Here is a 7,500-nt window from a genome sequence, read left to right on the forward strand (position 1 = left end):
GGCTAGCTGGCCTTCGGGAACCATCCCAACGTTAAGTGTCCTAAAACCCTAAAACCCTCTTGGCCGAGAGAGTGGGGATGTGTGTAACTTGGGCAAGACACTCTCCACCATAATCAAATTCTAGCCCAGATTGTCAGGACAGCAGATGCCTCCTCTGCTGTTATGGTGGTCATAGTCGGACACGACTGACTATCATACATATTAGAATAGAGTAGAGTAGAATAGAGTAGAATAGAGTGGACGAGAATAGAGTAAAATAGAGTGGAATAGAGTACAGTAGGGTAGAATAGCATAGAATGGAGTAGGGTAGAGTAGAGTGCGGTGCGGTATGGTATGGTATGGTATGGTATAGCATGGTATAATGTAGTTTAGCATAGCAGTGTCGTGTGTGTGTGTGTGTGTGTGTGTGTGTGTGTGTGTGTGTTTGTGTGTGTGTTTGTGTGTGTGTGTGTGTGTGTGTGTGTGTGTGTGTGTATGCGTTGTGTGGCATGATATAGTAGAGTACGGAGTGGCGTGGTGTGGTGTGGTGTGGTGTGGTGTAGTGTGGTGTGGTGTGGTGTGGTGTGGTGTGGTGTGGTGTAGTGTGGTGTGGTGTGGTGTGCTGTGGTGTGCTGTGATGTAGTGTGGTGTGGTGTGGTATGGTGTGATTATTATCAATATCTGAGATGAAAAGACTGCAAATAGATAGACGAACATAGAGAGAGAGAGAGTGTGTGTGTGTGTGGAGGGGGGGGGGACGGGGGGTTCCTATGTCGTTTATTCATAACATGCTTGTGCCTATGTGTGTGTGTGCGTGTGCGTGTGTGTGTGTGTGTGTGTGTGTGTGTGTGTGTTTCTTATTATTTACCATGCTTATGCCTTTATGTGGTATTGCATTCGCATGCTATGACTTTAAGTAGCATTATGTAGTACATGCAATGACATATGTAATGTAGTATTGTGTAGTGTAGACCCTCTTTCAGGGCGGCGGCTGGATGCTAAAAAGCGCGCCAGTGCTTATCTATTATCCTCGATAATAAAGAATTTGTCTTGTCCTCTCTCTCTCTATCTCTCTTGTTTGTTTCTTGATGATATGACCGGGTATTACTTGTTGTATTTGTTATATAGTCATGTGTTTGCATCCCTTCATGTGGGGCAATGGCCAATAATCGAATGAATCATCCGAATCCGTATCTCTCCCCCCCCCCACCCCCCCCCCCCCCCCGCCACACCCACCCCCACACTCCACACCCCACACCTCACGCCCAACTCTCTCTCTTACTTACAACCACGAAACCCAGCCAGCAAACTGAACGATTTCCGAAACTCTCAGTTCAGAATCCTATGTAACTTAGGGAAAAACCTAAAGCCATCATCGGGGACCCAAATGTACAACAGCCGATGAACTGTCACTTCCCAGTTTTCAGGATGTCGCTTAGCTGTTCGCGGAAGTCGGCGCGACATCTGCACACACAGAGATAATGGACGGCCCCCCTGCCGACTCCACTGAGACAAGGACGCTGGCCAATGTCAACATTGACACACCCAATGCCGGCGGCTTCTTCATCAGACATAAGGACACGGATAAGTTACTGTAAAGTACCACGTAAGCGTACAACGCTCGGCTTATATTTGTATTTGTATTTATATTTCTTTTTATCACAACAGATTTCTGTGTGTGAAATTCGGGCTGCTCTCCCCAGGGAGAGCGCGTCGCTTGTCAGCTGGTGTGATCAAAAACAACTTAGAACTCAACGTATCAAAAACCAAAGAATTAATTCTTAGATTTCAGGAAGACCAGATCTGAGCCTTTACCACTTGCCATTGAAGACAAGCAAGTGGAGATCATCATCAGCGACTTTTAATTTCTCGGACTGATCATTTCCAACGATTTGAAATGGGGGAAAAATACGGAAAAAAATTGTTAAGAAAGCACAATAGCGCCTGTACTTTCTTCGGCGCCTCAAAAGCTTTGGAATTAAAAAAGAAATCATGGTTGATTTCTACCGAGCAGTCACTGAAAGTGTGCTAACCTTCGCTATTACTGTTTGGTAGGGAAACATTTCCAAGGCAGAAGTTGCAGCCCTTAACAGAATCGTAAAAACTGCCACCAAGATTACCAGGGCTGATCTACGTTCTCTAGAAGACATATATTATAAGCGGCTACTCAAAAAAGCAAAATCCCCCCCCCCCCCCCAATATTCCTTGTGATCCCGGTACACTTGGTAATAAAGACATATTCTATTCTATTCTATTCTACACTACAGCGCCACCCTTTTTTCTTTTTCTTTATCTTTTTTTTTTCCTGCGTGCAGTTTTATTTGTTTTTCCTATCGAAATGGATTTTTCTACAGAATTTTGCCAGGAACAACCCTTTTGTTGCCGTGGGTTCTTTTACGTGCGCTAAGTTCATGCTGCACACGGGACCTCGGTTTATCGTTTCATCCGAATGACTAGCGTCCAGACCACCACGTGATTCGAACCAGCGAGTTCAGATTCTCTCGCTTCCTGGGCGGACGCGTTACCTCTTGGCCATCACTCCACTTATCAGAGACTGACATATGCTTACAGATTACTACAGATGGATCAACAACAAAGTGAGAGCTGTATGTATGATCAATGGCTTCTCCACTGCAATAGTAGTAGTAGTAGTAGTAGTAGTAGTAGTAGCAGCAGCAGCAGCGGCAGAGATTGAAATAAGTGACGACTGTATGTGTGACCAATGGCTTACCGACTACAACTGGAGTTCATTTACAGCTTAGTCTTTTTGTGAAGGACTACGACTGTCAAAACTAGGACCCAAGACTGCATAGCCCTTAGCGCTGCACCCATAGGAGGGCAAGTTGGCTTTTGGAGAGCATCCCCAACAACGCCAACTGTCATCAAAACAAAAACAAAAGAAGAACCCTCTTGGCCAAATGAGAGTGGGTATGTAACTTGGGCATGCAAGACACTCTCCACTATAATCAAATTCTGGCCCAGATAGCCAGGACAGCAGTTATCTCCTCTACTGTTCTGATTGTCACAGTCGGACATGTACACGTCTGAGCGCACTATTCGAACCCCGACACAGTCACCAGTATTTTCTCCCCCTCCACTAGACCTTGAGTGGGTGGTCTGGACGCTAGTCACTTGGATGAGACGATAAACCGAGGACCCGTGTGCTAGCATGCATTTAGCGCACGTAAAAGAACCCACGAGAACAAAAGGGTTGTCCCTGGCAAAATTCTGTAGAAAAATCCACTTCGATAAGAAAACAAATGAAATTAAAGGCAGAAGAAAATACAAAAAAAAAGGTTGCGTTCTCTGTATAGCGACGCGCTCTCCCTGGGGAGAGCAGCATGAATTTCACACAGAGAAATATGTTGTGACAAAAAGAGTAATAATAATAATAATGTCCATTTATATAGCGCCCTTTCTCTCTAAGAGCTCAGGGCGCTTTACATGAAAGAAAAATATTACAAGTTACATAAAACATTCATGACCACTCTTTCTCAAAAACCCGTTCCCCCCTCCCTCCCTCCACTCACAATCTCCCTTTCCCACTCTACATACATCCAAAGTGAGCTGACATGGGTGGTATTGGAGAACAAGGAAGCTGAGAGTACTTATAGATGTGCGTTTTAATACAATACAATACAATACAATACAATGCAATACAATACACCACAAAATACTCTACGCGACAGAAATTTCTCTTTAAATTAGCACCACCAGCAGGGTTACCGAATGCCGTGTGCTTTTTTGTTTTCCTGTTGTTGTTTTTTCTGCATGCAGTTTTATTTGTTTCCCTATGGAAGTGCATTTTTCTACCTAATTTTGCCATGGACAACCCATTTCCTTCCGTGTTTTTGTTGTTGTTGTTGTTGTTTTTAACGTGTATTTAGTGCATGCTACACACAGGCCCTCGGTTTATCGTCTCTCTCATTCTCTCTGATTAATTCAACCTGAATATTATAAAGATCCCTGTGCTTTTAGATTTAATCTGCTCATGTCGTCAAAACATGAGCTTACCCAACAAAACTTGGCCATATACTTATATGAGGCATTGAAGAGACTTCGAATTGTTAATGGTAGATCCTGGGCGTTTACAAGGGACTTTACAGTATCATGACATTTAACGCGCGAACTTGAGCACTCTCTTCCTGTTTGCGATAAGTACTTTGTTTATGGCAACACAGGAGTTCTAGTCACATAGATGACAGTGTTCGTGTTTTGGGTTTTTTTTGTTTTTGTTTTTGTTTTTTTGTTGTTGTTTTTTTGTTTGTTTGTTTGTTTTTGCAGTATGTACACACAAATTATTATACACACAATGCATGCATGCGCACGGTACACGCTCCCACGCATGTGCACACACACGGTTACATGCAAATTACACATTACACATGTTAGGGCCCACACACGCATATGGTCGAGTACCCGTCAAAAATATACAAAATGCGAAAAAGACATTTGAAGAAAGAAAGTATGCACTTATTGTTTGGTCCCTCCAACCCCCCCCCCCCCCCCTCTGTGTGTGTGTGTGTGTTGTGTATGTGTGTGTGTGTGTGTGAGAGAGAGAGAGAGTGTGTGTGTGTGTGTGTGTGTGTGTGTGTGTGTGTGTGTGTGTGGTGTATGTGAGTGAGTGAGTGAGTGTGTGTGTGTGTGTGTGTGTGTGTGTGTGTGTGTGTGTGGTGTATGTGAGTGTGTGTGTGTGTGTGTGTGTATGTGGTGTATGTGAGTGTGTGTGTGTGTGTGTGTGTGTGTGTGTGTGAGTGTGTGTCTGTGTGGTGTATGTGAGTGAGTGTATGTGAGTGTGTGTGTGTGTGTGTGTGTATGTGGTGTGTGTGTGTGTGTGTGTGTGTGTGTGTGTGTGTGTGGTGTATGTGAGTGTGTGTGTGTGTGTGTGTGTGTGTGTGTGTGTGAGTGTGTGTGTGTGTGTGCGGTGTATGCGAGTGTGTGTGTGTGTGTGTGTGTGTGTGTGTGTGAGAGAGAGAGAGTGTGTGTGTGTGTGTGGTGTATGTGAGTGTGTGTGTGTGTGGTGTATAGGAGTGCGCGCACGCGCGCGCGCGCGTGTGTGTGTGTGTGTGTGTGTGTGTGTTTTCTGTGGGTTTTTTGTTTGTTTGTTTTTTATGTCGATCATTGATACCATGCTTGTGCCTGTGTGTGTGTGTGCGTGCGTGTATGTGTGTGTGTGTGCGTGTGTGTGTGTGTGTGTGTGTGTGTGTGTGTGTGTGTGTGTGTGTTATTTTTACTATGCTTATGCCATTATGTAGTAAAGTATTCGCATTCTATGACCTTAGGTAGCATTGTGTAGTGCATGCAATGACATATATAATGTAGTATTGTGTAGTGTAGACCCTGTTTCAGGGCGGGGACTGGATGAAAAAAAAGCGCGCGCGCAAGTTCAAGTTCAAGTTTCAATTTCCAATTACCTTTTCACTCCTATTGGAGTATGGAGGATTACTGCAACATAATCTTTTCATGCCCAGAATAAACACTTCCAAATACACAACAATGTCACATAAAAGTTGAGAAAACACAAACGTCTTTTAACTCCAAAAGTGTAGCAAGGTAGCATTTGCAAATCTAATCATCTTACTTACAGCTAAAATGACTTTTTTGCCTCCTTTGAGTATATTACAAAAATTAACAAGAGAGGCAAGGCCTTCAAGACTCACTTGTGATACACTTTTAAAAAATCTAAGCTTTTTATGTATTGAGTATAATTTCAAAATGTAATGTTTAAGATGAGAAAGATCAGTTTAAAGCAAATTAAGTCCCCTAGCATTAATTACAGAGTAATTTCCCTTTTTTACTATCTGCACCAAAACGTTTGCAAAATAAATAAAACTTCCATGCTTAGCAAAAGAAGTTCCTGTTTGAACAAAAAATGATAATAAATGACTGCTCTTGTTGTTGGGTCAGAATATCAGATCAAAGTGCCAAGTTTAGAGAATACAAAAAATATAAATATAACAGAAAAATGCAGTTTACATATAATTAGGCTTCTTTTTTTTTCTTTTTTTTTGTGCCCATCCCAAAGGTGCAATATTGTTTTAAACAAGATGACTGAAACGAACTGAATTTTTCCTATTTTTATGCCTAATTTGGTGTCAACTGACAAAGTATTTGCAGAGAAAATGTCAATGTTAAAGTTTACCACGGACACACAGGTACACACACACACACACACACACACACACACACACACACACACGCACAGACAACCGAACACCGGGTTAAAACATAGACTCACTTTGTTTACACAAGTGAGTCAAAAACCGATTTTGGAACAAATATTTTTTTAGGAACATATCTATTTCGTAACTGATCATAATTGGGACATTCCATTATAAAATGAAACTCATCCCCAATCACACACACACACACACACACGGAGATGGAGAGAGAGAGAGAGAGAGAGAGAGAGAGAGAGAAGAGAGATAGAGAGTGAGAGAGAGAAGAGACAGTGAGAGAGAGAAGAGAGAGAGAGAGTGAGAGAGGAGAGAGAAGAGAGAGAGAGAAGAGAGAGGGAGAGAGAGAAGACAGAAAGAGTGAGAGAGAGAAGAGAGAGTTAGAGAAGAGAGAGAGTGAGAGAGAAGAGAGAGAGAGAAGAGAGAGAGAAAGAGTGAGAGAGAGAAGAGAGAGTTAGAGAGAGGTGAGAGAGGAGAGAGAAGAGAGAGAGAGAAGAGAGAGTGAGAGAGAGAAGAGAGAAAGAGTGAGAGAGAGAAGAGAGAGTTAGAGAGAGAAAAGAGAGAAGAGAGATAGAGAGTGAGAGAGAGAGTGAGAGAGAGAAGAGAGAGTGAGAGAGAGAAGAGACAGAGGAGAGAGAAGAGAGAGAGAGAGAATAGAGAGTGAGAGAGAGAAGAGAGAGAGTTAGAGAGAAGAGAGAGAGAGAATAGAGAGTGGGAGAGAGAAGAGAGAGTGAGAGAGAGAAGAGAGAGTGAGAGAGAGAAGAGAGAGAAAGATAGAGACTGAGAGAGAGAGAAGAGAGAGACAGAGAGAGAGACAGAGAGAACGAGCGAACTGTTTTGTTCAAATAATGGCCAAAGCCCCTTTCCTGAAGGGGGTGTGACTTAAGAACAAATACTGGTTATAGCTGATACCACAATTATATCATAAACGTATACATCAGCAAAAGAAAAGATTATGATGTCATAATGATATTCGGTCTTTTCAACTGAAAGATTTGCAAGGAGAGAGAATGAATGAATGAATGAATGAATGAATGAATCTTTATTTTCCAACGGTGAAGATATTAGCACTTTGGCCGACTTACACATCTGCCGTTGTTCTAAGAGGCACACAAACATGTACGCATATAAATGTAGTTATACTGAATACTTAATACATGTATAATGTACGAGTATAACACAGCGTCAAACTGAGAGACACAACATCGCTCACATCTGTATGGAACGGAAGCGAGTAACACACACACACACACACACACACACACACACACACACACACACACACACACACACACACACACACACCAAGGGAAAAACAACAACAAAACCCTAGCATGAGTGCTAC

At 42.6% G+C, this 7,500-nt stretch overlaps 1 protein-coding gene across 3 annotated transcripts in view; it reads right to left on the minus strand.

Annotated features, from left to right (window-relative positions):
- LOC143282731 (uncharacterized) overlaps positions 1-7,500 on the minus strand; it is a 45,349-nt gene that overhangs the window by 29,272 nt on the left and 8,577 nt on the right. The gene's annotated exons all lie outside the window — the stretch shown is intronic.

Source organism: Babylonia areolata, chromosome 6 (genome assembly GCF_041734735.1).
Source record: "Babylonia areolata isolate BAREFJ2019XMU chromosome 6, ASM4173473v1, whole genome shotgun sequence".
NCBI classification, from domain to species: domain Eukaryota; kingdom Metazoa; phylum Mollusca; class Gastropoda; order Neogastropoda; family Buccinidae; genus Babylonia; species Babylonia areolata.